Below are 8,586 nucleotides of genomic sequence, written 5' to 3' on the forward strand. Positions count from 1 at the left end.
AAACTCTCTTCCTAGGAACTAGAAGAGATAGTTAGAGAAAATAAAGGGAAAGAGGATGAAACTTATAGGGAATTCAAATTCGTCCTTTTGGAATTAAGAATTGAACACTTATGTGATTTAGAAAACATGAAATGGGTTGCTTATGTTAAACTAGTATCGTTAAGCTATTATTCCGTGAATTCTCTTTCTTAGAGGCTAAGAAAGATTAGTTTGAGTGAAATCTGGCCTCTTAAGCCAATGAAACTAACAGTTGCCTAAGCTAATTATTTCCTACAATAAAGGAGAGAAGGTTCTACAAGGACAAAGAGAGTTAGAGAAAATCTTTCTTCCTTGATGGTGGAAAAGAAAGTTTGGCAAAAGAAAGGGAAATAGGATGAAAATTAATGCAAATTCAAATTCTACTTTTTGGACTTGAGAATTGAGCCCTTAGGTAATTTAGAAAACATTAAATGAGTTGCTTAAGTAAAAGTAATATCGTGAAGCTACAATTACTCCTTATATTCTCTTTCTTGGAGGCTAAAAAAGGTTAGTTTGAGTGAAACTTGGCCACTTAAACTATTGAAACGAATAGTTGCCTAAGCTAATTAGTTCCTACAACAAAAGAAAGAAGGTTGCAAAAGGACGGAGAGAGTTAGAGAGAAACTTTCGGCTTTAGTGGTAGAAGAGAAAGTTAGAAAAAAGAACGGAAATTAGGACGAAAATGAAAGGGAATTCAAATTCATCCTCTTGGACTTTAGAATTGAACACTTAGGTGATTTAGAAAACTTTAAATGAGAAGCTTAAGGTAAACTAATATGGTTATTGGACAATTACTAAGTAAAATCTCTTTTTTGGAGGATAAGCTAGATTAGTTTGAGTTAAAGTTGGCCACTTAAGCTAATGTAACTGTTCGTTGCCTAAGCTAATTAGTTCTTAGAAAAAAAAGCCAAGGACGAATAGAGTTAGAGAGAAACTGCCTTCCCAACAACTAGAAGAGATAGTTAGAGAAAAGAAAGGTACATAGGATGAAACTTACAGAGAATTAAAATTCATCCTTTTGGAATTGAGAATTGAACACTTAGGTGATTTAGAAAACATGCAATGGATTGCTTACGTTAAACTAGTATCGTTAAGCTACTATTATTCCGTAAATTCTCTTTCTTGGAGGCTAAGAAAGATTAGTTTGAGTGAAGCCAGGCCTCTTAAGCCTATGAAACTAATAGTTGCCTAAGCTAATTAGTTCCTACAAGAAAGGAGAGAAGGTTCTCCAAGGACGGAGAGAGTTAGAGAAAATCTTTCTTCCTTGGTGGTGGAAGAGAAAGTTTGGCAAAAGAGAGGGAAATAGGATGAAAATTAATGCAAATTCAAATTCAACTTTTTGGACTTCAGAATTGAGCCCTTAGGTAATTTAGAAAACATTAAATGAATTGCTTAAGTAAAAGTAATATCGTTAAGCTACCATTACTGCGTATATTCTTTTTCTTAGAGGCTAAACTTGGCCACTTTAGCAAATGATACCAATAGTTGCCTATGCTAATTAGTTCCTAGAATAAAAGAGAGAAGGTTGGAGAAGGACGGAGAGAGTTAAAGAAAATTTTCATCCTGTGTGGTAGAAGCGAAAGTTAGACAAACGAATATCGTTATGGTACATTTACTAAGTAAAATCTTTTTCTTGGAGGCAAAGCAAGATCAGTTTGAGTTAAACTTGGACATTTATGCTAATTAAACTGTTTGTTGCCTAAGCTAACAAGTTCCTAGAAGAAAAAAAGGGAGAAGGATGAAAAATGACGAAGAGTGTTGGAGGGAAACTTTCTTCCTGGGAACCAGAAGAGAAGGTTAGAGGAAAGAAAGAAAAATAGGATGAAAATTATAGGGAATTCAAATTCAACCTTTTTGGACATGAGAATTGAACAATTAGTTGATTTAGAAAGCAATAAATGAGTTGCTTAAGTAAAAGTAATATCGTTAAGTTACAATTACTCCATATATTCTTTTTCTTGGAGGTTAAGAAAGATTAGTTTGAGTTAAACTTGGTCACTTAAGCTATTTAAATGAATAGTTGCCTAAGCTAATTAGTTCGTAAAACAAAAGAGAGAAGGCTTGTGTGATATCCCTGTTCCGTAATATGTTAATTGGTCCTTAATATGAGTAGGATTATGTGTAAACATGATTTTGTGTGGCATTATGTGGGTTCGAATTTCTATCTGTTCACCGTAGGAATATCTGTTTGATTATCTCTTTGGAAATTAAATTGAAGGCCTTATCGGCCACCGAAACCAAAATTGATTACGCCATTGTGATTGGCATAATTTTTAGAGCCTACGGTGAAATTTAATTGAAAACTGATTTGGATCGAGTTAATTAGATTAAATTATTGAAATAAGTGCCCAATTGTTTTATAATAAAATAATGTATGAGTAGTGGGCCTTTATACACTCAATTTCCCTCCTTTACCTCATTTTGGCTAGTTTTTGGACTCAAAGAAGGAGAGAGGGTCAGCTAAGAGAGAGAGAGTGAAAGAAATTTAGAGTTTGATCATTAAAGCTTGATTTTGGAGGCCAACTCTAGAATTGACCATAGATTGGAGGAATTGAACCTCTAGGTAAGCATTGATTCTTGAATTCATGAGTTTAATGTGTAATCTTGTGTGTTCAAAGTTAATTAATTGTCAAGAGCATGTTGTGAGTTGGTTTTGTTGAATTGGAAGAATATATATGCATGCACGTATGCAATTGTTTGGAATTTGCATATTTGAGCTTGAACTACATGACTCATGTTGCAATTTGGTTGAAATCTAGGTATTTGTCCACCTTTCCATCATATGGGATGAGAATGAAGGTTATGTGTCACATGCATGTACAATCCATGGGAGTAGAAGCTTTGAATGCATGAAATTGTTATATTGATAATGAGTTTGGTGGAAAATGAGCCATGCATGTGTTTGATTCATGAAATTGAGCTCTATGTTAATGTATTTTAGTATTGGTACCATGTTAGTACAAGTATATGTAAAGTTGGAGCCATAATGTGCAAGAAAAGTGGTTGAAATGTCGAGTTTGAACTCAAGAGAGTGCTCGGGAAAACCCAGAATTCTTTACGTCTGCTCGAGCGGGGGAAGTGCCGCTCGAGCGGGGAATACGTGCTCCCAGTACTTTTTGCAGACTTGGTTTCTGCTCGAGCGGGATATTTCACGCTCGAGCGGGGAGCTTTTGAAGATAGGCCTTCCGCTCGAGCGCCCTAATTCACGCTCGAGCATATTTTTGATGCAACCAGTACTTTTGCAGGCCTTAAGGGTCCGCTCGAGCAGGGAAGTCCACGCTCGAGTGGTGACCCTATTTTCTGAAATTCTGTTTTTGCATTCTGCATTTCGTTTTCCGTTCTCTTTCACTTGTAAGCACTCTTAGACATGTGTTAGACATTGTAAATGAGTTAAAGAGATAAGAATATAGCCTAAAGAGGAAAATGTGAATTTAGAACGGATTGACTTGTTAGTGACCCTTTTGTGTTCATGGAATGTGTAGGGTCGAGCTCCAGGGCAAATCCGCAAACCGATCACTGTGAATAATATCTGAAATATGTTATTGTCCAATTTCTTACTTCTACGTAAGTTTTGTAAAGTTCATTAATGTTGAATGGTGGACAAAGTTTGAAATGAAAGTCTAAAAGGCTTCAATGCCAGTTTGTAATGAAAGTCTGAAAGGCTTAAATGCCAGTTTGAAAAGAAAGTCTGAAAGACTTAAATGCCAGTTTGGAATGAAAGTTTGAAAAGGCCAAAGGCCAGTTTGACATGAATGAATTGGGCCCGAGGCCGTCTAATGCTTAATGTTCTACTGTATTTACTTTATTTGATATTATTCATCGGGCTTTCGCTCACACTCATTCATGTGTTTGTAGGTGAGCCAAGAGTGGTCCAGACCCAGCCCCAGTGAAGTCCATATGGAACAAACGAGTTTTGGAAAGTCATCCTATGTGTCTCACGCATGAGACTCACCTTCGCCTTTTGCCATTTTGTTCTAACTTGTTATGTTGGCGAAGTATTTGAATATGTCTGTATATAGTTTTTATGGGTTGACTTAGTTTTGGATGTACGGAACTTTATGGTACTGTGTATCTATTGTGAGCTATTAATGTATATGTGTATGGTTTGTTTTAATGTGCCATGTAAGCACAGCTCTAAGGACAAAGTTTTAAATTGCTTCCGTTTGGCCCCTATTAACTCTGTTAAAATACGTTGTTTTGGTTTGACGCCGTAGGTAATCTTATGATTACTGGCCGATTATATCCTTAGCCCACGGGGGTGGATTCGAGTCATGACAAAGTGGTATCAGAGGACGAGTTAATAAGTCACACACTTGTCCGAAAGAGCAATAAACATCTAGAAAAGATCTAGGACGCATTCATGTGATAAGTTTGAATTTGAAAGCATTAAGTATATGCTTAAATGTTTCTATATGAACAACTATGTGTTATAAATTTATGATTTACTTGCATTGCAAATTATTTGAATATGTATGCTCCCTGTTATATGCATACTTGTGTATCTTTCATAGAAAGTATAATGCAAGTTTAATCAGATGGTGAGAACAAGAGGGGATGAGATAGAGGAATCTTCTACTGCCAGACTGGACAAAATGGAAAGACTGATACAGGAAATGGCAGAAACTTTGAGACAGCAACAGGAGTGGCAATAACAGTGGCAACAACAGTGGCAGCAACCACATCCGCCACCTCCACCTCCGGCACCACCCGTGCCAGATAATCAGAATGATGACCGAATCATAGTTCTCACCAAAGAGTTCAAGAAAATGAAACCACCACAGTTCCATGGTGGATTAAATCCTTTGAAAGCTGAAACTTGGGTCCTCGACATCGAAAAACTATTTGAAGTGTTCCCGTGTTCGGATACACAGAAAGTGCTTCTAGCCACCTTTATGCTAGAAGACGAAGCAAGAAGATGGTGGATGTTAATGCGTGAGAGTTACAAAGATCCTGATTGGGCAAAAATTTTGGAAATTTTCTACGATAAATACTTTCCGCAATGTGTTCACGATAGGAAAGTAGCAGAGTTCATGGAACTTAAGCAAGACAGTATGACCGTAGCCGAGTATGAGGCGAAATTCATTGAATTGGCCAGGTTTGCACCGCACGTGATTGATACAGACTGTAAGAAGGCGAGGCATTTTGAAGGTGGGCTTCGAAGTGACATCCTTGAAAGAGTGAATGTCTTAAAGCTAGAAACCTACATTGGAGTGCTAGACAGGGCCATCATATCAGAGGCCAACATAACTAGACAAGCCAAGCCAACAACAGAATGGAAAGGTAACAAAAGACAAGGCTTCTTTTCAAAGAAGAAGTTTCTGAAAAAGCAAAACACGGGCTCCTCAAATACCTCGAATTCTTCCCAAGACACATCTCCCATGTGCCACATTAGCAGCAAAACGCATCGTGGAGTGTGTTACCGTGTGTCAGGGGCTTGCCTCAAGTGTAGTAAACAAGGGCACATGGCCCGAGATTGTAATCAAAATGAAGGAAGGAAGGCTGCTAGTTCCACTGCATCGATCCCAAGGCCAGGAAACACTTTGAGATCTGCTACCACCGGGGATACCGTGAGACAACGGAGAGTTTTTGCGCTTGTTCCGGGCGATACACGGAATGCCAACGCAGTTGTCTCAGGTACTATTTCTATATGTAATCAGGATGCTTTTGTGTTAATTGACTCCGGATCCACACACTCTTTTGTGACATATGCATTCGCATCTAGATTGACTAGACCCTTAGAACCAGTGCCATATCTGCTATGTGTGTCTGCTCCATCTGGGGAATCTGTATTGTGTGAATCTATATACCGATTTTGTGAAATGCGTGTCGAGGATGCTATCCTATATATAGATTTGTTGTCCTTGAACTTTAGGCATTTTGATGTAATTTTGGGCATGGATTGGTTGACTAAATATTGTGCCACCATTGATTGTGTGACAAAACAGGTCGTGTTTAAACCACCAGAACATAAAGAAATTGTGTTTATGGGAAATGTGGTAGTGCCTCCACCTTATATGATATCTGCAATGAAAGCTGGTAAACTGATCGGGAAAGGGTGCCAAGGTTATTTGTGCTATGTGTTGTCTGAACAATCTGTGAATGTTGAATTGAATGATATTCCTGTCGTTACAAAATTTCCGGATGTGTTTCCAAATGAATTACCAGGGGAATTGGTAGACAGGGAGATAGAGTTTACTATTGAAACTGTGCCAGGCACCCAACCCATTTCTAAAACTCCCTGCAGAATGGCTACCACCGAAATGAAAGAATTGAAGGAACAGGTGCAAGACCTGCTTGACAAGGGGTTTATCCGACCTAGCACTCCGCCTTGGGGTGCACCAGTGTTATTCGTGAAAAAGAATGATGAAACTTTGCGTCTGTGCATCGATTATCGGGAATTGAACAAGGTAACAATAAAGAACAAATATCCCCTACCTCGTATTGATGACTTATTTGACCAGTTGCAGGGATCACAAGTGTTTTCCAAGATAGATTTGAGATCCGGGTATCATCAGTTGAAAGTAAAGGCAGAGGATGTTGAGAAAACCGCTTTAAAATAAGGTATGGTCATTTTGAATTTCTAGTTATGCCATTTGGAGTAACTAATGTCCCGGCAGTATTTATGGACTTAATGAACAGAATTTTTAAAACCTACCTTGATGAATTTGTTGTGGTCTTTATTGATGACATTTTGATATATTCTAAAGATAGGCTTGAACATGAATATCATTTGAGAACTGTCCTGCAAATACTTAGGGAGAAGAAATTATTTGCTAAACTAAAGAAATGTGAGTTTTGGTTGGATGAAGTCGTTTTCTTAGGGCATGTGATCAACAAGGAAGGAATTTCAGTAGACCCGCAGAAAATCGAGGCAATTGTGAATTGGCCTACACCGGCAAATGTAACGGAAGTCCGTAGTTTCATGGGCTTAGCAGGGTATTACAGGAGGTTTGTGAAAAGATTTTTCAAAAATAGTTGTACGTCTTACCCAATTGACACGTAAGGGGCAACCTTTTGAGTGGAGCAATGAGAGAGAATCAGCCTTTCATGAATTGAAGACAAGATTGACCACTGCACCAATTTTGACACTACCTTCAAGTATGGAGAATTTTGTAATTTTCAGTGATGCGTCTTATAAAGGTTTGGGTTGTGTGTTAATGTAGAACGGAAAGGTTATTGCTTACGCCTCTCGACAGTTGAGGCCACACGAGAAGAATTATCCAACGCATGACCTAGAATTGGCCGCAGTTGTTTTTGCTTTGAAAATCTGGCAGCATTATTTGTATGGGGCAAAGTGAGATGTCTACACAGATCACAAGAGCCTGAAATACTTCTTTACGCAGAAAGAGCTGAATATGCGACAGAGGAGATGGCTTGAATTGATAAAAGACAATGATCTTGAGGTTCAGTACCACCTTGGGAAAGCTAATACAATTGCTGATGCCTTAAGCAGAAAGTCAACAGGGAGTATGGCTTATTTGCTTACTGAATAGAGAGAGATTTTGCAAGATTTTGAGAAATCTGAAATTGAAGTGGTGATGTGTAAACAGGGCGGGCTGATAGCCGATATTGCAGCCAAGCTGGCAATAATTGATGAAATCAAACAAAAACAGAAGGAGGATGCAGTCCTCAAGAAAGTAATTGATGAATTTGAAACGAGTCCGAAAGCAGAGTTTAGCATTGCGAATGAAGTGTTGAGATTTTGGAGCAGAATGTGTGTCCCAGATGTTCCGGAACTAAAGAAGAGGGTTTTAGATGAAGCCCACAAATCCGTATTTGCTATGCATCCGGGCAACAATAAAATGTACCGGGATTTGAAATAGACCTATTGGTGGCATGAAATGAAGAAGGAGATTGCAGAATGTGTCCAAGTGCCTTCAGTGTCAGCAAGTCAAGGCTGAACATTAGAAACCAGGCAGTCTACTTCAACCTTTCCCTATTCCTGAATGGAAGTGGGAGCATGTGACTATGGATTTCGTTGTTGGCCTACCTCGGACTTCTTGAGGTATGGATTCTATTTGGGTTGTAGTTGATAGACTGACTAAATTTGTACATTTTCTGCCTGTCAAGACTACATTTAATGCTTATAGATTGGCTACTATTTATGTTGATGAGATTGTCCATTTACACGGGGTTCCGGTATCTATTGTGTCGGATAGAGATCCAAAATTTGTATCTAGATTGTGGAAGAGTTTGCAGGAAGCTATGGGAACGGAACTAAGGTTCAGTACTGCATTCCACCCACAGACAGACGGGCAATCAGAACGAACAATACAGACTTTGGAAGATATGCTTCGGATGTGCGCTTTGGATTTTCAGGGGAGTTGGGAAGATTATTTGCCACTTGCAGAATTTGCATACAATAACAGCTTCCACTCCAGCATCGTTATGGCACCATACGAGGATTTGTATGGTAGGAGGTGTAGATCACCCATTTGTTGGACAGAAGTCGGGGATAGAGCTTTACTTGGGCCTGAAATTGTGCAAGACACTTATGAGAAAATCAAAACTATTCAACAAAGGCTCAAAACAGCTCAGGATCGACAAAAGAATTATGCAGATGTTCGA

This window comes from Camellia sinensis, chromosome 11, assembly GCF_055761805.1.
Source record: "Camellia sinensis isolate YWXY chromosome 11, ASM5576180v1, whole genome shotgun sequence".
Taxonomy (NCBI): domain Eukaryota; kingdom Viridiplantae; phylum Streptophyta; class Magnoliopsida; order Ericales; family Theaceae; genus Camellia; species Camellia sinensis.